Source organism: Bicyclus anynana, chromosome 24, assembly GCF_947172395.1.
Source record: "Bicyclus anynana chromosome 24, ilBicAnyn1.1, whole genome shotgun sequence".
NCBI classification, from domain to species: Eukaryota; Metazoa; Arthropoda; class Insecta; order Lepidoptera; family Nymphalidae; genus Bicyclus; species Bicyclus anynana.
This window is the reverse complement of record NC_069106.1, coordinates 242,647-270,260: the sequence shown is the minus strand read 5'-3', so window position 1 is coordinate 270,260 and position 27,614 is coordinate 242,647. Positions and strand designations below refer to the sequence as shown.

The 27,614-nt window shown below is 36.6% G+C and overlaps 1 protein-coding gene across 1 annotated transcript in view; it reads right to left on the bottom strand.

The window, feature by feature from the left end:
- The window catches only part of LOC112049553 (complexin), a 322,195-nt gene that overhangs the window by 246,118 nt on the left and 48,463 nt on the right, over positions 1-27,614 (bottom strand). The window contains exon 2 of the mRNA XM_052889153.1: positions 11,312-11,345. The gene's annotated coding sequence lies outside the window, so the exon portion shown is untranslated. The remainder of the gene's footprint in view (positions 1-11,311; positions 11,346-27,614) is intronic.

The window sequence follows — 27,614 nt, the reverse complement described above, 5'->3', positions numbered from 1 at the left end:
CGTGAGGAACCTGCATACTAGAGAATTTTCTTAATTCTCTGCGTGTGTAAAGTCTGCCAATCCGCATTGGGCCAGCGTGGTGGACTATTGGCCTAAACCTTCTCATTCTGAGAGGAGACTCGAGCACAGCAGTGAGCCGAATATGGGTTGATAACGAAATATCAGCCTATTTTAACGGTAACATTACATTAAACAAATTCTAGTATTCTTTGTATAGAAAGTCATACAAGTGCGTCCACTGATCTGTATCGTACGGATCGAATCGAATGGATTTTATCTACCATAAAATTAAAAATCCGTTTGAAACGATGTGTCCCATACGTCCTATGCAGATCTGTGTGCCTAGTGGGAGTTTTCAATATTTTTATACTGTTACTATCGCGTTAACTTAAACGCGAATTTATATGGAATTGAAACGGTTGTGCAGTAGTGCCACTTGATGGCGCTGTTCCAATTCCTCGAAGTCGCGTTTACGTTAACGCGATAGTAACAGTATCAAACTGCCACTAGGCCCTCTGTTGACGCCTGCCATTAATGACAACTTTGTGTCGGAAATTCCGGTGACATATAGCAAATAGATAGTGGATTTTTATCGAATCTTTATTATGCATACCTAAGAAAGCTCTCAAAAAGTTTCGAAAAATAAAAAAGGCATCTAAATTAAAATTTATGTATACATACATACATTGAGCAAACTTATGATTCGTCTCTTTTGAGAAAGATAAAAAATAAAGTATATTTAAAGTAACAAGAAAGTTAGGAAACTCAAGTGAAACGTCTAAGTAATGCCTTACTTTTCTTCTAACTGTTTTTTTAGTTACTCGCCTTATTTCCCAGTCAACAGGAACTTCATAAAAATGCTCTCCATCAAAAAGCTTTTATACAAGACTGCACTAATAACTTAAAAGGCGCTTTTAAGCATATACAATTAAGTTGAAACTTGAGAGATATTGACTGTCTAAATTAATTAAATGTTTTTTGATCTCCGTTTCTAATTTACTTTGAAAAAAAAATTAACATTCATTTTTTCATTTTAAGAAAAGAAGGCTTTTTTAAACTTGTTTGGACCTTTCAAACAACTCTGGATTTTAAAATCAACATGTTTTATCCAGGGTACAATGTATATTATCTTTATTTCAAGTTTCAGCCAAATCGTTACATCAGTTGCGGCGCGAACGACTAATAAACACACTTTTCTCCTTCGTGTGCGTGTAATAACATTTATTTAATATAATATATAACTATAATAGATAAGTGTGCTTAGTGTGATAACATTTCTTTTTAAAATCAACTGGAAACAAACGAACTAAAAAATGAGTTAAAAGTTAAAAATGTACTTTTTATATTTTCACCCCGTTGCAGAAAGTTGGTTACTTATTTGTTGTGCGAAGTGGAAAACTCCATTCAGCTCAAGTTCGCTTGTTAGCAATTATCTCTATCTATCGGTCAATGATTTAAAGTTTCCTCCGAGAGAGATGAACGGAGCTATTGCAGATTTTTGTGATGTGACAGGAAATTTGGTATCGAACAGGCTTATAGAATCTGATAATGATAACGTTCTATCTATACATTAATATATAGTATAGTAACGAAAACTTATAGAAAATCCATTCATCACTATCAGTATATAGTATAAAACAAAGTCGCTTTCTCTATCTTTAAAAGTACGCAACGGATTTTGATGCGGTTTTTTTAATAGATAGAGTAATTGAAGAGAACGGGTTAAAAGTATAACTTACGACTCCCATCAGCAAACCGACTTTACTACCGTCAGTAAACCGACTTTACAGACAACCGTTTTTTTACAAATCTTACTTTAACCATATTGTTATGTTATGTGTTAATCTAGAGTAAAATCTATTTCCATTCCAAATTCCAGCCAAATCGCTCCAGTAGTAGCGGCGTTAAATAGTAAAAAACATCCAAACATCCAACAAACTTTTCGCGTTTATAATATTAGTCTTCGTCATCAACCCATATTTGGCTCACTGCTGAGCTCGCGTCTCTTCTCAGAATGAGAGGGGTTAGGCCAATAGTCCACCACGCTGGCCCAATGCGGATTGGCAGACTTCACACACTTAGAGAATTAAGATAATTCTCTGGTATGCAGGTTTCCTCACGATGTTTTCCTTCACCGATTGAGACACGTGATATTTAATTACTTAAAATGCACACAGTTGAAAAGTTGGAGCTGCATGCCCCGGACCGGATTCGAACCCACACCCTCCGGAATCGGAGGCAGAGGTCATATCCACTTGGCTATCACGGCTTTTTTATATAATATTAGTAGGATTGGAAAACTAAGACAACTGCGCCAGTGGTCAACAAAATTAAATGTCTATATTTCAGTCATCACTTTAATAGTCTGCCACACAACGCGAGTGTGAATATAGCGATAGTATGCAGCGCTGTCCGTCTGTGCAATCAATTATCAATTAATATTGTATTTGGCTGACGTATTCGCATCGGATGCCGTCGCGTGCCGATCGCATTAATTTATCTGTTCACACAAGGGTAGATCAACGATTGTTGACGAGGCTTTGGAAAACCTTTTTCACACTTAAAGGATCATTAGAGCTTTTTGCGATTAAGCTTGTACATAGAATACTATAGCCATGATTTTTTCTACTGATAGGTACTAGGTGTCATTGTTCCGGTCAGGACTGAAAAGTATTGCTGTTGGAATTACAAGTACAAGAGGCTCAACAGCAACGTTGACGTTTCGAAAGTGCTTGTAAACTAAAGGCGGTTTATGTTTGTCTGACGTGTCGTGTCATGTTGCATCAAAACAGAATCGGTATCATACATTTTGTATGGCAACGTTTACACTCATGTGTTGTGACATGTCGTGATGTGTCGCATACAAAATGTATAATATGAGATGACGATTCTGTTCTGATGCGTCACGACACGACACGTCAGACAAACATAATTAAGCCTTAAGCCTAATTGAAATAAATTAATACTGGCTATTGACTATTGATGTATGGAAGATTTTGTGACGAATATGTCATCAGATAGAGGCGGATCGAAAATACAGCTCTCATTTTAGATTTATTTCGCTTTTGGTCGATATATTTTTTAATTTTACTTCACGAGACATGTCACTGTCACATCTTAGACCTTCACGAGGAACCACAGAGTACAGTTTCTACTCGCCCTATCGCCGATGAACCCTCTACCTCAATAAAACTCAACTTGCAGGTAATACTACAGTTAAACTACGAATTTATTAACCCTAACGTGATTCATATGAGCGGGAACTTGCAAACTTGTCCGTTTTCGACAACACAAAACTGGAGCCAAGTTTTCCGACGGCAATCCTAGAGGTTTCCACCGAGTTGGTAGTTTAGTTCCCTAATGTGGGAATTTATTTCCATGTCATCTAAACTTTATCAATGGCGGCTAGGTAGGTAATTTACGACCATGTTAGGCTATTTAGTGAAAGAAGGATTTGGTTTTTATTACTAGGTCTTGAATGAATTTATCGAAAAGAGGACTTCGAGTTTTCGGATTAAATAAAATCTCTGTTCCTCTTCTTCCTTCTTAACTCTTTATTATGCTAGTAGCTATGCCTCACGGTATCACTCGCGTAGATCCCGTTTCTATATAGTCAATCTGTCTGTCTATAATCTATCTATATGCTAAGTTATCCAAATCTGTTTAGCTGTTAAATCGTGATTGTAGAACAAATATTATTCTTAAATAGTCGGTAAGGTTGTGATTTCTTTTGTTTTCTTAATTTTATTATCAATTACAAGAAAATAAAAATAGATACATAAATGAATAATTTTGATACTAAAGCATAGATATAGGGATTCATTATTATATTAATTCTTTACTAGTGGAAATCGGTCTTGATTTCTCCTGTATAGTTCCCCGTGTAGAGGATAAAAATATAGCCTTAGTTAAACGCTGATAGTATAACTTCCCAAGGGTACAACAATTTCTAAAATCTGTCTAGCAGTTTGGATTTAAAAGTATAAAAAACGAACTCACATGGAATTTAGATTTTCACAAATCCTTCGGGAGCCATGGATTTTTTCGGGATAAAAAGTAGCCTACGTGTTAATCCAGAGCAAAATCTATTTCAAATTACAACCAAATCGCTACAGTAGTAGCAGCGTTAAAGAGTAACAAACATACATTCATATACTCTGAAGTTTAAAATATTAATAGGATAGGAAGTTAAATAAACAGAAAAACTCGCGAAAGAAGTAAAGAACACAACTCGGATAGTGCAAAAACACTGAACGAACTTCGTACATCGGAACATCCTCATTTTCGCTGAGTCAACAAAGTTCGAAAGCAAAGTTTTTCGCGGAAAATAGGAAAATTTTATTATTCATTACAAATTTACGAGCAGCAGTCGGGTGGACGTACAATCAATCTCAGCACAAAGGAAGCTTCGCTGTGAAGAGCGAAATATTACTTATCTCGGCGCTATCATACAAATATTGTTGTAATATTAACTGAGCGCAAGTCCCCGGTGCATTGTGTGCCGGATGTTTGTTTGTGTTTGTTTGTGTTCGTTTGTGTCTCTCACAGACGTTGCTTCTTTTGAAATAAGGAAAGTAATTATTTTTTTAATTTTCTAGCTGCACTGGTTGCTTTGTTTAAAGCTTTTTAGTTTTAGTTAAACTTAGACTAAAAAGTAATAGAAAGAGAGTTTGAATCCTACAGGCAAATTGACTGGCCAATAGTTCACCACGCTGGCCCAATGCGGATTGGCAGATTGCACACACGCACAGAATTAAGAAAATTCTCAGGTGAAAAAAGAAAATTCAAAATTGTTCATTATCATTATACTACATTGAGACAATAAGTGCCAAAATGCTGGCCATGATGGCCTTTTATAGTTTCATGACGTCGCGTAAACAAAAACACTAAACCTTAACAAACGGTTTAGTGTTTGTCAATATTATTAGTTACTAATTAGGTTGACGTTTATTTATTTAGTACATCAAGTAACATCAAGTTTTGACGGCCTCCGTGGCGCAGTGGTATGCGCGGTGGATTTACAAGACGGAGGTCCTGGGTTCGATCCCCGGCTGGGCAGATTGAAATTTTCTTAATTTGTCCAGGTCTGGCTGGTGGGAGGCTTCGGCCGTGGCTAGTTACCACCCTACCGGCAAAGACGTACCGCCAAGCGATTTAGCGTTCCGGTACGATGCCGTGTAGAAACCGAATGGGGTGTGGATTTTCATCCTCCTCCTAACAAGTTAGCCCGCCTCCATCTTAGACTGCATCATCACTTACCATCAGGTGAGATTGTAGTCAAGGGCTAACTTGTAAAGAATAAAAAAAAAAAAAAAAAAAAATGGTTACATCACAAAGTGGACGTAGACTCCGCGTCACTAAACAAGTCCCATAGACGCAACGCTAATGTCCTAATGGCACTCATTGTCATTTGGTAATAGCGGTCTTATTGTCATTTGTGTAAGATGTTGTAAATTTTAGTTCAGGTTTTTTCAGGTTCAGGATTTTCGTGGCACGGAGTCTACAGTGTTTTTGACGTTTGGAAAAAATTATAAAATTTATTTTATTTCGGACTTTTATTCCATGTACTATCCGAAATTAATATTGTTTATACTAAACTTGATATGAGCCAACTACCCTATTCAAACTATTTATTCGAAGTCTCAGCTAATAGGCTCAGCTCGTATTAGGTTCTCAAAGTTATAACAATTTTATCGCACAAAAAAAAATCGGCAACCGATAGTACGTTACAAAAGCGATGACCGATTTGATATCACAAACGCAACAACAGTCCGTCCAATTTAGAACGAGCGTGTACAGCCAACTTGTTTATGCGAAAACTTTCCTTTCCAGGGTTTACGAGGGTTTTTATGCTGTTTTTATTATTTAGGCGAGCGTGTCCGCCGGGCCTGGGGCCTGGCAGGGCCCGGGAGGTGACCGGGCCGGCAACGCAGACCGTTTCATAAAATATTACTATACGTGGAGCTAGTGGAACCGATTTCGGAAAGTAACGTGTTCGGACGAAGTTGAGTTAACAGTCTTGGCTTTATGTTTTGCGGTTAGCAGCGGGCGTTTGTATTATGAATAAGGAATGATTGTTGGAATCGACTTTTTTTTCAATGACAAGATCACACCTGATGTTAAGTGACGATGTGCACATAAATGGACAAGTATATTACCTTTGATGATTTTTATGCATTATCGTACCGGAACGCTTAATCGCGAGGCGGTACATCTTTGTGGTTAGGGTGGTAACTAGCCACCTCTGATGCCTACCACCAGACCTGAGCTGATTTAGAATTTACAAAGCTCTCAGCTGACCCGAGCCGGGAATCAAAGATCTCTCAGATCTCTCTCTAAGATCTCTCTGTTGAGAACAGCACTACGATACTACCAACAGTATCAGTATGGCTTTAGGGAGGCTTCGGCCGTGGCTAGTTACCACCATACCGGCAAAGACGTACCGCCAAGCAATTTAGCGTTCCGGTACGATGTCGTGTAGAAACCGAAAAGAGGTGTGAGAATTTTCATCTTCCTCCTAACAAGTTAGCCCGCTTCCATCTTAGACTGCATCATCACTTGCCATCAGGTGAAATTGCAAGGGCTAACTTGTAAAAAATGAAAAAAAAACCAGGAAGATCGTCAAGACATATAAGAGGTCGGATCTGGGTGATATTTTTGCTTGGATTCGTCGGATTTTTGTGGTAAGTAATTAAAAAAATCAATTATTTGCAATAACACGAGTATTATAATGAACGTACGTATAAAGCTGTCTTCTATTCTTCTACTCCCAACCAATACAGCCAAAAATATATTTCACGTACACATAAAGAGCAATTTCATAAAATAATCTCATTTCACCATCTAACTTTTTCAACACCCCCAATAAAATAAACAATTCCGAATAGCGCAAACCGACACAGTGCGAGACGCAATCTACATCTCCGCGCGTGTAAGGCGCTCGCCTCCGCCCGCGGCGCGCAGCGATCGATGTATCTGGCAGCGCGCCAAACAGCCTCGCTGGCTCCCCGCCAAGTCTGAGCCTGGTAGAGGCATTCAACTCTGATGGTTTTTCAATACCAGAACACATCTTTTGTATGAGTTTTGTTATCGAATGGTAATAACAGAGGTCATTGCATGATATTAAGTTTAATAACATTTTAGATTCTATATAAGCACCTATTTTCAGTGACCCACTCTCAGGCCAAGCTCTACTCAAAAACGAGCTGATACACGCGTCTAAAACGCTAGTCTGAAACCGCTCTAATTATCTCCTGCCCCGGTGCTGTCCCGAGAAACTGCGCCCGATCCAAAGTCCACATTATCCGAAAATTCAATTTACTTGAACACACTTTGCTCTACAATAGTCCATTGAGCCGAATTGCACGGAACACTGAAAACGTAATCTAAATTCGTTCACAGGTTTTCACGTGAATGATAATAAAACACGGCCAAGTGCGAGTTGGACTCGCCCATGAAGGATTCCATAATCATTCACTTATTTTAGAAGTTGCAGGAGGGACACACAAACTTACCACTTCACTCGCGCTAACTATTCAGTTTAGAAAAAAATATATTGGAAACTTCAATATCATTTTTTGGGAAGACTAAGACAACATAATGCACAAGTTATTCGGTAAATATAGCTGTCTGTCGGTAAAATAATTTTCAAATTAGTCCAGTTAACTTGTCTACGCTGCCAAATTGTATGGCCATGCCAAATGTATCTTCGGATTCAGTGTTTTGTCGTAAACCTCATAAATTGCGTGCATTTTATTATTTTTAAGTTTTAAATACAATGATAATATTTACAGAACATAGAGAACGCTAAAGCCGACGCTTTAGCTAAAAAAAATTCGATGTTTTTTTAATGGCTAAGGAAATAGACTTTAAAACGAGTACGATAGTTTTAGTTAGTTTAATATTCTTTACAAGTTAACCCTTGACTACAATCTCACCTGATAATAAGTGATGATGCATTCTAACATGGAAGCTGGCTAACTTGTTAGGAGGAGGATGAAAATCCACACCCCTTTCGGTTTGGTTTCTACACGGCATCGTATCGGAACGCTAAATCGCTTGGCGGTACGTCTTTTTTGGTAGTTATTAAGGGATCGCGACCTTTACCATTTATTTGTACATAACGTACAGAAACGTATCAGAAATTGATAATTTAGATGATATAAATAGTTCTCGGCTCTTACACTATAATAACATAAGGCGATCGCTTCGTAGCGAAGCAAAGAAATACTTAGCTTCCAGGCGAGAAGCATAATCTACTTAGCGGCTTAGAAATGGCGGCGAAAAATCAACTTCAAAAGCTTTTAGTACTATACAGTAGGGGGAAACGGGAAATAACTTATATTTTACTATAAATCCACACTATTAATATAAACACGAAAGTAAGTTTGTTTGTTTGTCTGTTACCTTTTCAAAACATGAGCCGCTGCATTCATTTTAATGAGTTTTAGTATAAACGGTTTGTTATTAAGGCTACTTTTTGTCCTGAAAATATAATTAAAATTTGTTGAACAGTCCTTTATTTGTCAAGGTAAATCAGTGAAAATTGGTGTTAAAAAAATAATGAACATCAATTGTTCAAGTGATTCAAGAACTCTTCTGTGTTAACGTGTATGTTCGTTATAGAAACCAAAACTACTCGACGGATTTTAACGAAACTTTGTACTATTATTCTCCCATACTCCTGGGCAGGTTATATTATACTTTTCATCACGCTCATCATCTCATCACGATCAATAGGAGCAGAGCAGTGAAGGAACATGTTGGGAAGACGGGAGAAGTTACTCCATTTTTACAGCGATACTACTGTAAGGGCTAGATTAAAGAGGCCTAAGAGCCGTGATAGCCCAGTGGATATGATCTCTGCCCTCGATTCCGGACGTGTGGGTTCAAATTCGGTCCGGGGAATTCACCTCCAACTTTTCAGTTGTGTACATTTTAAGAAATTTAAAACCTGCATACCTGATTTTTCTTATTTCTCTGCGTGTGTGATGTCTGCCAATCCGCATTGGGCCAGCGTGGTGGACTATTGGACTAACCCCTATATATTGAAGGGCGTAGGGTAAATAATACTACATTTTTTTTAAATAACATTTTTAAAACCGTTGGTAAAATTTGTATCATATGTCTATATATTATCATATAACGTTAACGTTAAAACTCCCGTATTTTGAAATTGCTTTAAATCTCATGTACTTCGTTTTTGTCTTGCTTAAATAGCTTATAGGTTAATCAGAGAAGAAGAACTTCTTATTCTTATTATCTTACAGAAGTTTTTGTAACAGTAATCGGTACATGGCCTGTCGTCTTAATGTAAAATTTATTGGGGTTACAGAGGGGATGAAATCATACACTGAATATCGTCCGCTATTGATTTATAAACGAATCTATCAAACATTAAATTTAATAACTACCATCACCTGATCAATATCATATTACATATTCTCCTACTTATATCATCGATAAAACAAACACAGATTACCTTCAAAACTGGGTCAAACGCTAAAGTGTGTATAAAACCTGAAACACTCATTTCATGGTCCCTTTTTGTAAATTACCAAAAAGGAATGATAATTTGTAAACCGATCTGCGAACAAAGACTCCACTCAAACAGCCCTTAATCACAAGGGTAGACTCTTCCGGGGATAAATTATGCCTTTGCGGGGATAACCCTCCTTATCCCGGGGACTTTGTGAATCGCTTCACGGCAGGCAAGTGTACTGAGATGATAAACTGTTCAAAACATAGTATTATTGAATAGAAACAGGCTTTGCACTGCAGAAGTTCATTACGTAAAAAAATGTTTATTTTGCTACTACAGACGATGTACTGACGATGTCGATGATGAACTCAAGTGGAAGTCCCATTTAAGACTTTCCAAATATTAGCCCGGACAAAAAGACATACATAAAGATTGATTAAAATTAAAAAAAAAAAAAGTTGTCGTGTTTTAGTATTGTGTAAATAACTATAGCACTTGAGAAAATACAGTTAATTGAGAAATCACACAAAGATATTTCAATTTTATTCATATGTATTGACGAAGTATTGAAAAGTATGTACTTTCCCAGGCGAGCTCTCCCACATCGCGAACTACTACTGTCATTCACAGGCACAATGTAAACATCTGCTCGGTACCAAGTGAACACGCTATCAGATCTCGATACAGACAGCCTTTCACTACGCTTGAAAGCCTATTCATGTATTTACCTTACTGTCGTAGTCCAAGAGCTGGCAGACACTTTGTTCAAGTGTTTTTGCATTCAATTGTCTTTACAAACACTTCAGCTAGACGAGAATCGATTTCGTTCCAATAGCCCTATTTTCCCATTTATTTAAGACTAGTGTATTATTAGGAGACGCCCCGAGGTTTCATCTGCGTGTATTCCGTCCCCGTGATAAAATATAACTATGTTACTCACTGATAATGTAAGTTTTCACTGATTCAAGATTAAAAGGCAACCAAGCACATAAAAATTATTAAATTATTATATTTAACCTATAATTTCGCCGGGAACCATATAGTTCAGACTGGATTACAGCAATGAAAGAATTTTGACAAACGAGCTTTGGTTCAAAAACTATGCATTTTAAATATGAATGATTTAAAGATTATAAACGCTTTTTTTACGTTTTTCATTATACGTTTTTAAAATGTAAAATGTCTAATTTGTCTGTTTGTAATTGTCTCATTAGCTTCAAACGGCAGAAACTTCTAAGACTATAAATTAATATTTTTGACTAAAATAAACACATTAATTGCATGATCAAAACATAAACGTGTTCGTGGAACTACACGTGGATAAATCGTTCATAAATTGTCTAAACACTTTAATAAAATCGCCGCCATCTCTCGGTGTACTCACAAACGCAAACTAGAGATACACAAGTTCTACACCACGTCACATCGCGGCTCAATTGAACCCTTGTCATATTGACACGTCGCGCCTTGAGGGACTCCTCACACTGTTTATTGTTATACTCGTATTACACTAAGTGGCGTTATAGATTACTCATTCCTATACGTCTGGTGATCTTTGTATTATCATTAATTGTATCGTTTTCTCTAGAGAGCCCTTATTAATAATAATAATTAATTATTGTTATTAAATAAATTATAAGAAATACCTAAATTAATAATTTAATGAAATGACATTGTAGTATTTAATTTTTTAAGCGATTTTTCTTTCCCTGTGTATTTTCATGAATAATTTGTCTATTACAACTTTTTTTATATTTTCGCAGACCTTTAAGTTTTCCTTGTATTTTATTTAACTTTTGGATAATAATGATATAATATGAATTACCTTACCTTAAAACTGTATACTACGTAGCGCCGGCAGTGTCTGTAACAATTAAACACAAAACATAAGAACAACATTTACAAAGAATATATTTTTACATTTAATTTGCGAATAAACGACTAAAGGTCTAACAAAAAATATAAATGCCCCGCCCATTGCCACTTCAGTTTCGCGATTAGTAGAGCTATCTAGGTGTATTTGGTTTTGCGAATCTCCTCATTTCAGAATGAATTTATTCTATACTAATATTATATTGAGGTTAAGTTTATGGTATTGTTAGAGGTAATCTCTGAATCTACTGAACCGATTGTGAAAATTCTTCGACTTCCACAAGCCACGTTATTTGTGAGTGATAAAGGCTTTGTTTTCCCCATGAACAACGCGGGCGAAACCGCAGGCGTCGCTTAGTGTTAAATGAGAAGAATATTTTAAGATAAACAAATGCTTCCATCTTAGATTGCATCGTCACTTACAATCAGGTGAGATTGCAGTCAAGGGCTAACTTTTAAAGAATTAATAATAAGGGAAAAAATAAATGAGAACTTTGGTATATTATAAAGTAGTTACCGGTCTAATAATAAAACTCTCTTTTAAAACATAAAGCGTGTTTCATAACCGTGATAGCGCCTTGTACTACATACAAAGTTAACCACTTCATCTAGATGAGGCCTACATGAGGACCAAGAGCCGGCGATAGCCTGACATACCTCATTTATGAATTTGAATGATTGTCGTCTTCCTTATATAGGTACTCGTAAGTACGGCACGGTAGTCAATTATGGAGTTTAAACTATTGTAGTTTTTTATGGGAACCTTTAATGGTCTCTAGTAAAGGGTTGCCACGAAGAGCTGGGTCTAACAAAATTCCCCGAATAAATTAAGATACCCAAAAATGGTTCGATTCATAGAAACCCTCAAAGGCGAATAGTTTTTTGACTTAGAATTCATATATTAAAGGTGAGAAACAGTGATCTAATAATAGATAATACTTTCAGTGAAATATTATAATACGTTAGTCTTTAAATAAAGTATTTGTTATGTTGAAAAAAACGAAAACTTATTTAAGGTCCTTTGAATTATAAAATTGCATTTTATACTGGGAATTGACCCGTAAAATCAGGAGCCTGGAAACTTAAATCTGCTAAACACACCACAGGTCAAATACCATAAATGGCTACCGTAATTAACTATGGTAGGTATACGGGACGGATTATTATTATTCAATCTTCATAGATGAGGTATGTCTCGCTAACGCAGGCTCTCGTAAATATCTAGTGACGTAGATCAAGTACCCGCTAGAACGGGGTCAGTCATAGATCACTTCGACATCTAGTCAAGAAAATACGGAAACTTGTTCAGTCAATATTTTTCTCTCTAAAGTATTGAAGACATTTTATAAAACTAACATCATATTTCACACTATTTTATGATGTTAGTTAGTAGTAGTTAATAGTTCACGTTTTACTTTAAAAGAGCAACTGTTGAGTTTGTTAGCGACGCAAATGCCTTTAATTATCTGTGAGGTGTCAAAGATAATATGACTTTGACAGCTTTTTAAATGATAAAACAGACTTTTATGCCAAGCGCCTAACCGGTACCACGTACGTTCCGAAGAATAATCTGATATAACAAAGGAATATCTGTGTTTTATTAAGCCTTACAGAGTTGTTAACGCCTCTTTTCAGCAAAACCTCCTCCAAGCCGATGTAACATGGTAGCTGGTACAAATAGTCATACTTGATGTTTACAAGTGCTTGTTATCTAAAATTAAATAAATAAATTTTCATTTTGCTTTACAAAAAGGAATTACTTTAATCACACTAATATTAAAAAGTTTGTATGTAAGTGTGTAAGTGTGAAAGTGTGAAAGCATGTAAGTGTGTAAGTATGTTTGTTCCTCTTTAACGCTGCGGCTACTGAAGCGATTTAGCTGAAATTTGGAATGAAAATAGATTTTACTCTGGATTAATACATAGGCTACTTTACATCCCGGAAAAATCCATGGATCTCGCGGGATTTGTGAAAAACTGAATTCGACGCGGACGAAGTCGCGGGCGTCCGCTATTTTGTTATCTTTTAGCAACACCTCCAAATTCAAGCGACAACGCTACTTAGACAAAAGCTCTCTACGTAATATGTTTCACTCCAAACCCGAGGTATCCCCAGAGACGTTGACTGTACAATGTTCAATATTTCACAGATAATCAATTATGTACATAATAAACTTTTGCCTACTTCTATTCAATAAATATTGTTTTGATTTGACCGAACTGCAATGTCGCCATAATATGTTAAAGCTGCTACTAAAAACACAATAAACAATTTCCATACATTTTGACGGGCATCGTTGATTGCGAGATTTTCTTTTTTTGCGATATTTCTATTTTATGTTGTATAATATGTAAATTATTAAAAAAACCAAACAGTAGGTATTTTTGTTGCATAAATTTAATAAACCAAATCAAAGACAAGCCGTTTACACATTTAAATCTAAATCTTGATATAAACACTTTTAAAATATGCCATTTACAGAAATATAAAACTTAACTTATACTTTACTTTAACTTATAAAACTTAACTTAACTTATAACTTTGTTCTTCAGAAATTCAAGTATCACCACTTTGGAGAGACACAAGTTTAATCAATCCATGCCTCGGATGCGTCATTTACAGAAACACTTACAACCGTTTTAAATAACCTATCCATCCGCCATTTCACTTACTAAAGTTAAGAAAATTTAACTTTCTGTTCTTATTATCTGCTTTTTAATATCTTACTGACAGATAGTTGACTATGTAAAGATAGTTTGACTGTTACTGATAATTGAGGATAGCTATATATCCGTAATCTTGGGTAAGTTATTGACGAAACGTCTGTATCTATTCGTGACCAATGCCTACCAGCAGACCAAACCTAAGTCAATTTAGAGAATATAAAATCATAAATTTACTCAAGTTGTAAATCGAATCCAGTTACAAACAGCATTAACAACTGTGCCAGAGAAGTTAGAATACACCTAGCAACAGACTCCCAAACATTATGACAGTCCATATCGTACAAATATTTGTCGTGTAGCTCGAGAGCTGAGAGCTATCGTGTCGGGTCAAGAGCGCTATGTGGAGCGCTGTCCGACACATGACAGATATCCGATACCCAGCACTCACTCCCCCACTCCACTACCCCACTTCACTACCCCACTGTCCGCTAGCACGGACAGGTCTGAATTCGCTTCGTGAATTGTGTACTGCACCTTTCTATAGGTAATATAATGAGTATGAAATCTACCTCCATTTTCCAATCAGTAAGCTTCGCGACAATTCTTCGAAAAACACCGTTAAAGATTTTTCAAATCATGTAGAAACTCGTAGAACATAACGTTTTAAACCTGCTACCTTCCAAATCCACCACGGTCTTAATTTCATTATTGACTGCCGCACTTACCTACGTAAGTAAATGCATAGGCGAACGAACTTTTAGTTTTTTTTAAACTGAGGAAAGTATCTCGTTCTATAATTCATTCTACTTCCACGTACTATAAACGAGTCAAAGTGTAGTATATTAAAGCAAGCAATAAATGGATTTACCGCAGAAAATGATAATCATTTTCACTTCACGTCTCGCAAACGCTTTGCCGCAAGCTTCGTCGAATAGATGTGGCTTACCTCCCGAGTGGGAATGTTCGTAGACAGAGAAATTTTTAGACGAATAGAATAGATAACATTATCTCAAAAAAGTGAACAAACGTAGTCTCTGTTAATAAACGATACAAGGCCATTTGATACATGGTGTTACGACGCATTTAATTTTTTCTTAACGACCAACGGCTCAAAGATCAAGGTAGAAGTTTGACAACATTGTTTTTCAGTCATAGATTTTTATATTTTTAATAAAAAACTCTAAACCATGTCATCGTACTAACGAGAACTACGCGGTAACGATAATCTGAATAAAAGACTATTATTATTAACCAACATGCAGTAATAAAGGCTTATTTTAATTTATTGTACTTTTAGTTAGAACATCGGTGAAAAAAGGATTCAGAAACTTGTGATGTGAAAGTCACGTCAAAACCAGATATATTTCGACTGACGACGGTCGCCAATCAGTCGTCTATTCATTTCTCTGTCTACGTTAAACTGCTTCAAATTTGACAGCTTCTGGGAGGAAGCTTGCGGTTTCGGAGGATTAATTAAATTTTAATGAACGCTGAGGAGGGATTGTGACGCGGATATGATGGATCGCTGCTGAGATACCTCTCAGTGTTCGTCTGCTGTATTGCATTCCCTCTCCACTCCGTTAGTGTCGGATACACACTGATAACACAATGAAGTGAAGTGTGTCTCCATGCTGAGAATATGCTAATCAATGGCTGTATTATTATGAAGCAGTTTTATGAACGTTAGTTCAGAGACATTTTTGGAAACAGTAGATTACTTTTGATGACGCAAATTAACACGTTTGTTTGTTACGCCTTCACGCCTAAAACATTGAACCAATTTTTAATAAATTTTCATATTTTCATTAAATTAGGAAAACTATACTCTTGACGAGTAATATAGGCTATATCTTTAATACAGTAGTTACTTACTTTGGTCTAGTGAAAGGCTAAACGTTCTAAGGAACTATATTTTAAGGGTGCACTAGAGTACAACAAATACAGAAGGTTACAGGGCTTAAGGTAGCTTATGTTCTGTTCCAAGTTTTTTGACGGCCTCCGTGGCGCAGTGGTACGTGCGGTGGATGGCTGGTCGATTGAGGTTTTCTTAATTGGTCCAGATCTGACTGGTGGAAGGCTTCGGCCGTGGCTAGTTACCACCCTACCGTCAAAGACTTACCGCCAAGCGATTTAGCGTTCCGGTATGATGTCATGTAGAAACCGAAAGGAGTGTGAATTTCATCCTTCTCCTAAAAAGTAAGCTCTTCCATCTCAGATTGCATCATCACTTTCCATCAGGTGAGATAGTAGTCACGGGGTTAACTTATAGAGATTAGAATAAAAAGTTTTAATTTATCTCTGTGCCAATTTTCATGCAAATCGGTTTAGTGGTAACCGTAAACAGGTAACCGTAAAAGGACTTACTTTCGAATTTAAAAGCCTCAGTAGCTCAACGTTGAGAGCGGTCGGACTCATCACCAAAGGTTGGTGGTTCGATCCCTGCCCCGTTGGTCTATTGTCGTACCCACTCCTAGCACAGTCTTTCCCGACTAGTTGAATGGAATTATTGATCATATTTAAAAGATATGGCAATTAAAAAAAAAAAATTATAATCTTAGTATCGATTCTATTAAGTAAGGAAACAATTGGGATACTTTCCCAATTTTACGTAACAAGTCGCTAGCATCGTTTAGCGATTTGTTAATAGGAACATTTCCAGTAGCTGCGAGCTACACTGAAGCCATTTACTGAAGTGTTCAGAACATGATAGTAATTACTGTAAAGCGGTGCGGGGGGCGGCGCGGGGGGAGGGGGCAGTAACCAATCGTGTAACGTAATTAAACCCAATTATAGTGCGCCTCGGGTTGTGAGCCCACTTGTGTTGTGTGATACATGTAGTGCTTGAGCGATACATAACAAGACGAAATGATAACAATTTTTTTTGATAAATATAATATTGTTTAACATCAATATCTCAGGTTTTTTTTTATTCTTTACAAGTTAGCCCTTGACTACAATCTCACCTGATGGTAAGTGATGATGCAGTCTAAGATGGAAGCGGCTAACTTGTTAGGAGGAGGATGAGAATCCACACTCCTTTTCAGTTTCTACACGACGTAACGCTAAATCGCTTGGCGGTACGTCTTTGTCGATATCTAGCTACGGCCGAAGACTCCCTTAGCCAGATCTGGACCAATTAAGAAAATCTCAATCGATCCAGCCGGGGATCGAACCAAGAACCTCCGTTTTGTAAATCCATCGCGCATACCACTGCGCCACGGAAGTCGTCGAAAAAGGTTGAAGACAAAAGTCTTCGAACAGTGCATGTTGCCAGTGATGACCGATACTTGATCGCTAAGGCTCAGAGTCACACAGCGGAAGATGGAACGAGCTGTGCTCGGAGTATCTCTACGAAATTAGGAGATCAACGAGACATAGCTCAACGAGTAGCAAAACTGAAGTGGCAATGGGTGGGGCACAATTGGCAGAGCCAATGGATGTTGATGTCCCAAGGTGCTGGAATGGCGACCCCGCACTAGAAAGCGCCATCAGGTGGACTGTGATGTTTGGAAGTCCCTACAAAAGGCTTATTTCCTGCAGTGGACGTGCGTTTTAAGCAATTAAATATCACGTCTCAAACGGTGAAGGAAAATATCGTGAGGAAACCTCCACATCAGAGAATTTTCTTAATTATCGGGGTGTGTGAAGTCTGCCAATCCGCATTGGGCCAGCGTGGTGGATTAAGGCCTAACCGCTTTCACTCTGAGAGGAGATTCGAGCTCAACAGTAAGCCGAATATGGGTTGACAACGACGATATGGAATACCTTTCTGAATGTGGAATCTGCAATATGTAAAAGGTAGGCATCTTCAAGTCAAGATTCAATATGTGCCTTCTATAAAAATGCACCACAGATCGCATCATATTTTACCACCAGATTGCAGCCGAGCGCTAGCCCATATAGATAAAAAAGATCTGCAACCATTCCACATCATTCTTTCAGTCTGAGAAGAGCTTCCCCATTAATCTTTAATACATTTTCATTCGTTTTCATACACTTGTTCCGCCCGACGCAATTTAGTTCAAACCTTTCGACCCACATTTTGTTTGCGTTTTAAATAAAAAAAACTCTCATTTAAATGCTGGAGCACGATAGAATAGTATGCCACAAAAAACCACTATTTTTATATGGAAGCTAAAATATATATGTACATAATGTTATACATAACCCAGCACAATATTATATTAAACGACTCTTTAGTAATGTTTTCCAACTTTTAAGTTAAGTTGATAAGTACACAATTATAAAACTTAACTTCTAAGTAAATTCAAAAATTCAAAATTCATTTATTTTAAGTAGGCTCAGTTTGCAAGCACTTTTGATACGTCAGTTGACTATTTGTTAAGATTCTACCACCGGTTCGAAAGGCAGGTTCTGCTGAGAAGAAATCAGCAAGAAACTCAACAGTTGCTCTTATAAAAAAAATATCATACAATATTTTAATTGATGACAACATTACAATTTCTTTGAGTATTACTTCCTGTGTGAAGGTGGAAGCTGATCCAATGGACTCCAAGCATCTTTATCATTGAGGAACTCATCAATGGTGTAGTAACCTCGACTAAGTAAATGTTTTTTGACATATTTTAAAGCTATACATTGGCAAGTCCATCACAGTAAGTAATAACTAGATACCTATTTAGAAATATTATTCTTAAGAAAGTTTAAAACATTCTATTACAAAATACCAATAAATATAAAAAAAACGCTTTCTGTTTGACATAAACTGTAGAACAAAGATTACAAATCTCAATCAAGATAAAATCAATATTTTGTTGTATAGAGCGCCATGATTATCTCTACCTCCAAGCATCGTAGTATTCCTGTGTCAAAGGCATGGTCGCCGATAAAATTACAAACACATGAGCTCCATGCTTTATTTGTTTGCTGTTTTATCAATACTATTAATGTAACAAAGTGATCAGTAGGTAACTCATACGATGTTATTTTTTGCTTTTTAGTTTAATTTTGTGATTTTGTAGTAGGTTGAATTTTTTGTTAAAAAGATTTTATTTTTCTGTTTTCAGTGTATCCTACTTGAAAAAAAAGCATAGTAAAAGAAAGCGCCACAGAAGTAAGTAGTGATTTTCATGAAAATAAAAAGGAACCAATCTGGAAGTATACTCAAACAAAAAAAGAATTTTCAAAATTGGTTAAGAAATTACGAAGTTATGAAGTAACAAACATTAAAAAATCATAGGCGTCCAATTAAGAACCTTCTCCTTTTTTGAAATCGGTTAAAAAGAAATGAAATTGAAATGTCATCGCAATCTATCCCAGAAATTCTTTTACTCATCAAATAAAGTGTACAATTTTCCGAGCTAGTCTCAAGTCAGTCTGCGGCCGACAGCTGTCGCTCCCAATGTATTGACTCGAGTACATTTTCCACAATTTCCCCATTTTCCTCCACTACTCCTCCCCGCCGGTCAGTCGCCCACAGTTACTGACAAATTCAGACATTTCTACGTGACACAAATGACTATAAGAACTACTGGGATGTAGTTAGTTTCATTTTAAGACGTTCAAACTCTTTATACTCGTATTTAATGAATGAATTATATAGTTTTTTATTTGAGTTGTCCATCAAACTATAAAACATCAATTTTTTTATTTTATTTTATTTATTTGGGATCGAAAACAGTTGTGTACAATAATATATATTACAAAACTTAAAGTAAATTTAAAAACAAATAGTTTGCATACACAACCCACATCTCTATCCACGAGTAATTATACAAAATGTAGATGGGGCTGATAAAAATGATATTCAAATTAAATTATCTAACAAAGTGCTTTTATACAAAGAAAAGAAAATAATGAAATAAAAAAAAACAAAAAAGAAATGACACAAGTACAATAAAAATTAAAGTATATAAATAAATAGCAAAATTATTAATCGCTTTTAAGTGTACCGATGACCAACTTTTTAAAAGTACCTACTCGACTGGCAAAAATGTCTATGTTTTTGAAGTGCTTATTATACGTCTGTGTCATTCTTACTATTGGTGACCGTTTACCTGCATTTGTGCGGCACCTAGTAGTTGCAAACAGTCGATGTTCGCGACCACTACGTGCACGCATTTTATATGGCACACTATAGCAGAGTTTACGCGTTAAAGCTGTACAATCATATTTATTGTGACACAGATCGTATAAAAGCATGACTTCCAACTGCTTACGTCTTGATTTTAAGTCGAGCAGTTTATATCTTTTTAAAAGTTGGTCATAGGATAAGCGGTTTCTCGTACATTTGTAGTGCATAGTCCTTAAGAATTTTTTCTGAACAGTTTCAAGGCTCTTAACATATTTTTCATAATGAGGGTTCCAAATAGCAACAGCATATTCTAGTTGTGAACGAACTAGTGTTTTGTACAGATGAACATATGTTGATGCTTTCTTGAAATTATTGCTTGCTCTCATTACAAATCCGTACATTTTATATGATTTATTTATAATGTTTTCAATATGTATGTCCAAGTGTAGTTTACAGTCTAATGTAACTCCAAGATCTTTGATAGTATTAACTTTTTCGAGACTAACACCACAGAGCGAATAGTTAAAGTTACTTACAAATTTTTTCTTCGTAAAAGTGATATATTTACATTTATTTAGGCTTAAACTAAGTTTATTTCTCAAACAATATTCTGTAAATCTATCTAAGTCAGCTTGAAGGTTGTGATGATCATCCGGCGTTTCGATAGTTTTAAATATTTAAAGGTCATCGGCGTATAGTAGAATGTTACTATGGACGAAGCATTTATAAATGTCATTGATAAAAATTATAAATAATAGAGGTCCTAGGATAGAACCTTGTGGAACACCGGACGTAATCACAACTATGTCTGATTCATAACCGTTAATAACCACTTTCTGAGTACGGTTTGTTATATACGATTTAAACCATCTCCATAAATTACCACGTATACCGTTATAAGCTAGTTTTACAAGCAACACTTTGTGATCTACCCTATCAAATGCCTTTTGATAATCAGTGTATATAGTATCAGTTTGTCTGTTGTTGTCTAAGCTTTCAAATAATTTAGAGATGAATTCCAGGAGGTTTGTTACCGTGGATCGCTGAAGAACAAAACCATGTTGCTGTGGTATAATAATTTTGTGAATTGTACGATAAATGGCGTTGTGTATAATTTTTTCGAAAAGTTTAGCGAGCACAGGTAATATAGAAATTGGGCGATAGTTTTCCACATCTTTCTTAGATCCTCCTTTGTGCACTGGTACTATTCGTGCCATCTTCCATTTTGTAGGGAATGTGCCTTGTTGAAGGCACATGCTGTACAATATGCACAATGGTTTGCAAATTGTATCAGCAGTTGATTTGAAGAAGATTGGTGGAATATTATCTAGCCCAGATCCCTTTGTTAGTCCTAGCAGTACATTTTCAACAGTAATAGTTACTTGGTTTATAACATCACACGAAACGTTATCACTACCTTGTGTAATATCTTCTAAATTAAAATCATCAGTGAGATCTGATGATACAAACACAGAGTGGAAAAAATTTGAGAATAGCATACAAACTCCAGTAGGACTGCTTGCTGTTTCATTTTTATAAAATACATTGCATGGTATGGATAGACCATTTTTCCTGTTCGAGAAGTATTGCCAAAAGTAGTTCACATTAATTTTAATACTGTGTTCGACTAAATTCATATATTCATCATAGCGGATTTTAGATTCAACTTTAAACCTAGTTCTAAAGATACTAAATACTTCATAATCAGATATATTATTATATTTTTTCCACTTAATCCATGCCTTTTTCTTATTTTTAAATATTTTGATCAAAGCGGAATTAAACCAGACGGGAAAAGTGTTAGATTTTATAGTTTTAGATGGTATGTGTTTGCGAATAAATCCATAGATTATTTCATAAAATGTATCAACAGCACAATTAGCAAGTCAATATTTAAAATCAAAAGTCAAGTCTATATTAAAAAAAAACTCAGTTGCAGCTTGGAGTATATGCCAATGGCTCTTTTCTGTAAGGATGTTTTTATAACCCGTCAGCGTAAGTTTGGAATAAATCTATCTGTACTACTTACAATGTCGTATTCGTCTTAAACAGAGACAAATTATAAAAACATCGCTATATAATATCACTACATTATTTTCAAATCCATTTTTTTTTATATAACTTGAAAGTATGTATTGTGTAGTAACTTGAACAAGAATCGAAGTCACAGGTGTTCGTTAGTCCCACTGAAAAATAAGGATGAATTTTTCTTTTCCTCTGCCCAAAAGGGAAATAATTTCCACCGATGACACTAACTGACGTAATTTATAACAAAAAGGAACAAACCCGATAATGGTGCGAAGGCAGTAATTGGCCAGTCAGCGTCCGTAGATTAACGGCCGAGTGAGATTACTGGTGCGCCTGTAACCTTCGACACACTATGTACAGTTTGTTTTTATGTTTATTTTATTAATGATAATTAAGCCGTGATAGCCCAGTGGATATGACCTCTTGGATGGTTTGAATCCGGTCTGGGGCATGAACGTAATAAGATAATTTGTTATAAATTCATCATATTTCTAATTTCAAACAAGTGTAGGTACTTCAAAGTCATTTTATATAAACCTTATAAATGAAGGCTTCTTACCCTCTACAAACAGATAGACTGTACTTATAAAGAGCCTCTTTGATATTTTATTTATAAGACGGCTACATTATAAATAATTTAAATTGATGAAATAAAATAAACGAAAGAGGTTATTTTAATTAAGTTCATAAGTAAAAAATACATACATATTATATACATAAGATATATCATAGATTTAAAAAGCGGACGCACAGCCACTGATGGGCCGTACGTTTACCGGTCAGCGGGCATAAGTGTACCATATAGATATCCTGTATCATTATCAACCCATATTCGGCTCACTGCTGAGCACAAGTCTCCTATAATAATGAGAGGATTTCGCCAATTAATAGTCCACCACGCCGACCCAATACAGATTGGCAGACTTCACACATGTAGAGAATTAAGATAATTGTCAGTTATTCAGGTTTCCTTACAATGTTTTTCATGAGACATCGTTTTAAAAATTGGACGTGCCCCGGTCCGGATTCAAACTTACGCCATTGGAGGCAGAGGGCATATCCACTGGGCTATCACAGCTCATGTACTATAGACTAATATAATATTAGTATCTACAGAGCAACAGTAGACTGTCATAGCCCAGTGGATATGACCTCTGCCTCCGATTCCGGAGGGTGTGGGTTCGAATCCGGTCCGGGGCATACACCTCCAACTTTTCAGTTGTGTGAATTTTAAGAAAATTAAATATCACGTGTCTCAATCGGTGAAGGAAAACATCGTAAGGAAACCTGCATACCAGAGAACTATCTTAATTCTCTGCGTGTGTGAAGTCTGCCAATCCGCATTGGGCCAGCGTGGTGGGCTATTGGCCTAACCCCTCTCATTCTGAGAGGAGACTCGAGCTCAACAGTGAGCCGAATATGGGTTGTTGACGACAGAGCAACAGTGCAAAGCCGGGACGTGTAGTTAGTAAATTATAAATATCACCCAACATTACCGATTGAACATCATAAATAATAGTGATACAATCAATCGAAACTATATATTGTGACCGCATGCTCGTTGCGTTACGTTTCGAGTAACAAATCGTCCATTGTATCATGGCCGCGACACCCCGCCCCGTCGACGCACGAAGTATTAATTCGGCATTAACGCCATGTGATCATGCGCGCCAGTTAACCATAAAATTGTGTTAAACTCGCCCGCTTTACATAAATCTGGTGGAATATTTCGTTTATTTGAGCAACGGTTTGTATATAACTAAAGTTGTCATTTTGTTTTGACGTACAATTTTCGCATGGAAACAACGTCCGCGTGAATTTAGTATTTCACAAATCCCTCAGTAACCATGGATTTTTCCGGGATGAAAGTAGCCTATGTGTTAAGCCAGAGTAAAATCTATTTCCATTCCAAATTTCAGCCAAATCGCTTCAGTAGTAGCGGCGTTAAAGAGTAACAAACATCCATACAAACTTTCGCGTTTATAATATTAGTAGCATTAGTAGGATAGACTAGTAGACGCGACGCGGTCTCACCTGCGTAGTACACTCCGTAGGCATGCGGGTATAAAATATAGCCTACTAGCTGACGCCGCGCGGTTATACTCGCGTGGTTCCCGTTCCCGTAGGAATACAGGGATAATATATAGCTCCTATTAAAGGTCAATAAATGGGCTATCTAACACTGAAATAATTTTTCAAATCGAACCAGTATAATAATTAGTATAGATTGCACCCGAAGATAGTGTAGATTCCCAACAGTGATAGAATTTTGCAAATCGGTTCAATAGTTTCAGAGCCTATTCAATGCAAACAAACATACAATCAAATCTTTCTTCTTCATAATATTAGTATAGACTAGCGGACGGACAAACTTACTTTCACATTTATAATATTACGAATAAGTAAGTATGGATCGGATCGCGACACGCGGCCGCGTGTCAGTCAAATTCGAGCTAGCGCAACGTCAGTGTATTTTTACACGAAGCATTTAGAGCCAATGTTGTATCTATAATAACTCAAAATCTATTTATAATGTACTAGCGACGACGACTTCGTCCTTGGACCTCATTAATCCGGCCCTATCGGAAAATCCGTTCTTAACGGACGTCTACTACGTTATCAACCCATATTCTCACTGCTGAGCGCGAGTCTCCTCTCAGAATGAGAGAGGTTAGGCCAATAGTCCACCACACTGGCTCAATGCGGATTGGCAGACTTCATACACGCAAAGAATTAAGAAAATTCTCTGGTATGCAGGTTTCCTCACGATGTTTTCCTTCACCGATTGAGACACGTGATGTTTGATTCCTTAAAATGCACACAACTGAAAAGTTGGAGGTGCATGCCCCGGACCGGATTGGAACCCACACCCTCCGGAATCGGAATCGGAGGCAGAGAATCATATCCACTGGGCTAACACAGAAGTTGTTTAGGTTTAGGTATCTTCCGCAAAAATCTTGTATTTTCTTTTTGGGGTATCCGTACGCTTGTGATTATAGTATGCTAAGGGCAATAGCCACGACCTGGCAGGCGTCAGCCCTGCACGTCATCGTCATATTCATCACGTCATATTTCTATATGAAGCAAAGTGGCCTAAAGACGTAATAGTTAGTGAAAAACTAAGATTAAGTTATAGGACATTATCTTAGTATAATACAAATATATTATAAGTTTAGGTTAAAGGTAAATTACTAATTAGTCACATAAGTAGGCTAGATCGTAATTTTATGAAGTACTAAATTGGTACTTTACAATAGAGAAAAAAAAAATTAAGCGGCTTTCGAGATTTCATGATGAGTGCCCTTTCGCTTTTATATATTTAGATATTTGCAAGGCAGTGTAAATACTTCAGCTGAGTGTGACGTGATCAGTAGAGCCCTGTGATCTCGTAATCACATCACATGTTCACTGAGACGTGCTCGAGTGAGTACGTGTGACGTCATCGGCCGGGTCGGTGAACTCATCTCCTGACATGTACATCTGAAGAATTTTGTAACATACGAAGATGCTTTCAGAAATATTAGAATCTATTTCTATATATATAACTACTAGTGGACGCCCGCGATTAATTATTATTATTATATTTTTTTTGTTTTCCGTGGATTTCACCAGAGTAAAAAATAAACTACATGTTGCACAATGTTCATCTATCTTCCAGTGTATATCTTATTATAATAAATTAAAAAATAAAAACCCGACTGCGTAAAATACAAAAACTGAAAGGAAAATACCAAGCCCAGTCCTGAATTATAGAAAGAAATTAGAAAATAGTCAGACAATTAGACATACTAAAATTTGTTTGCATTTACGATACTATCGTGTAATTAAAAAAATCATGAGAAAACACAGTTTTAAAATCACAGACTAACAATTATTTTATTTAGATATACATATTGATAACATGCGTGTCAAGACGTTATGTATATGGCATGATAACAAATTTTCAGGCGCACAAATAATTTTATAGATAACTGTTTGTCCGTTCGTTTTTATAGATAATCTTTTTGGTTAATGATTAAGATATTTCCACTACTCATCTACATATGATTAAATGATAATCATTGCCTAATTTCGTGTCTTAGTGAAGTCAGTGAGGTAGTATGTGTGTGTATGGATTTTCTAGACCGAATTTGAAAGTTCTTTTGCCGTGTAACGTAAGCCTAATTTTATCCTTAGTTTTATCCCATGCCCCTTGGAAATGGGAACTACAAAAGTAAAGCCACACAAGTTTGTTATAACATAGTTAGCAAGAAAAGTATTACATCTCTGGCAGTTATAAACACTTAGCTGTATAACAGCGTAGCGTTAACTAGTCCCACGATGGCTGTACAAGGAATAATAATTGCTGAACTTAACTTCGCTGCGAGCAATGATAACTATCATGAGATAATAAAACTTTACGACTCTTGCTGCTGGAACAGTTTTTGTACGAGCTTAACTACAAGAGCCCTGCTTTAACGGTCTACGTGCGAGGTTCGTTGTTGAAAGAGATATAGATTTTTGTAAAAATAATCAAGTAATTGAAGTTTTATTAGTCATAAAAACCACTGAATTTATCGATAGTAATAAAAAACTCAACGACTTCAACAGAGTTTGGGCCGAAGAAGTAAGTCTTCGAACAGTACGTGTTGCCAGTGATGACCTATGGATCTGAGACTCGCTGTCGCTGACTATGGGCCTTATTAGAAGGCGCAAAGTCACTCAGCGGGATGCTTGGAGTTTCTCTGCGTGATCGAATCAGGATTGAGGAGATCCGCAGACGAACCAAAGTCACTGACATAGCTCAGTGAGTCGCGAAGCTGAAGTGGCAACGAGCAGGCCACATAATTCAAAGAGCCGATGAACGTCGGGGTCCCAAGGTGCTGCAATGGCAACCCCGCACCGGAAAGCGCAGTATTAATCGACTCCCCACTAGGTGAACCGAGGATATCAAGCGGAGAGCCGCTGGATGTTAGCGACTTGAGACCGTTGTGCTAGGAGATTCATGCAAGAGGCCTTTATTCAGCAGTGGACGTCTATCGTCTGATAAGATAATTAAAAACACTCGGTTTTAACGTTAGTTATCCGAACTGCTGAAGTGTGGAATATCCTTCTGGCGTCTGTGTTTCCTGACACCTAAACACCTTCAAGACAAGATTCAGACACCTTTAGAGCGAGAATGGTGTCTAAGGTGTTCAGTCTAAGGTGTTCACGCCTTACGTCTCTTCTGTGTTATTCACACCTAGATGAAAATCTTTCATCTTACACATTATACATATCATCTTTCACCTTCATCTACATTTTTGTGAATAAACAATTATGCATTCGTTCATTCATAATTGCTGTCTTTCAAGCATGATTGTACTTAGTCGAGGACAATCCTATAGACCTTACAGAGTAACAAACAAAATACCTTACTCCACAGATGACTATCGTAGGCATTAACTAGAGAATTCATGTTTCGAAGAACTTACCAAACTATTAAATTAACTAAATGCCAAAGTCCCCATATCGAATACACAAACACAAAACCAGCAGACGTAAATTTGTGAA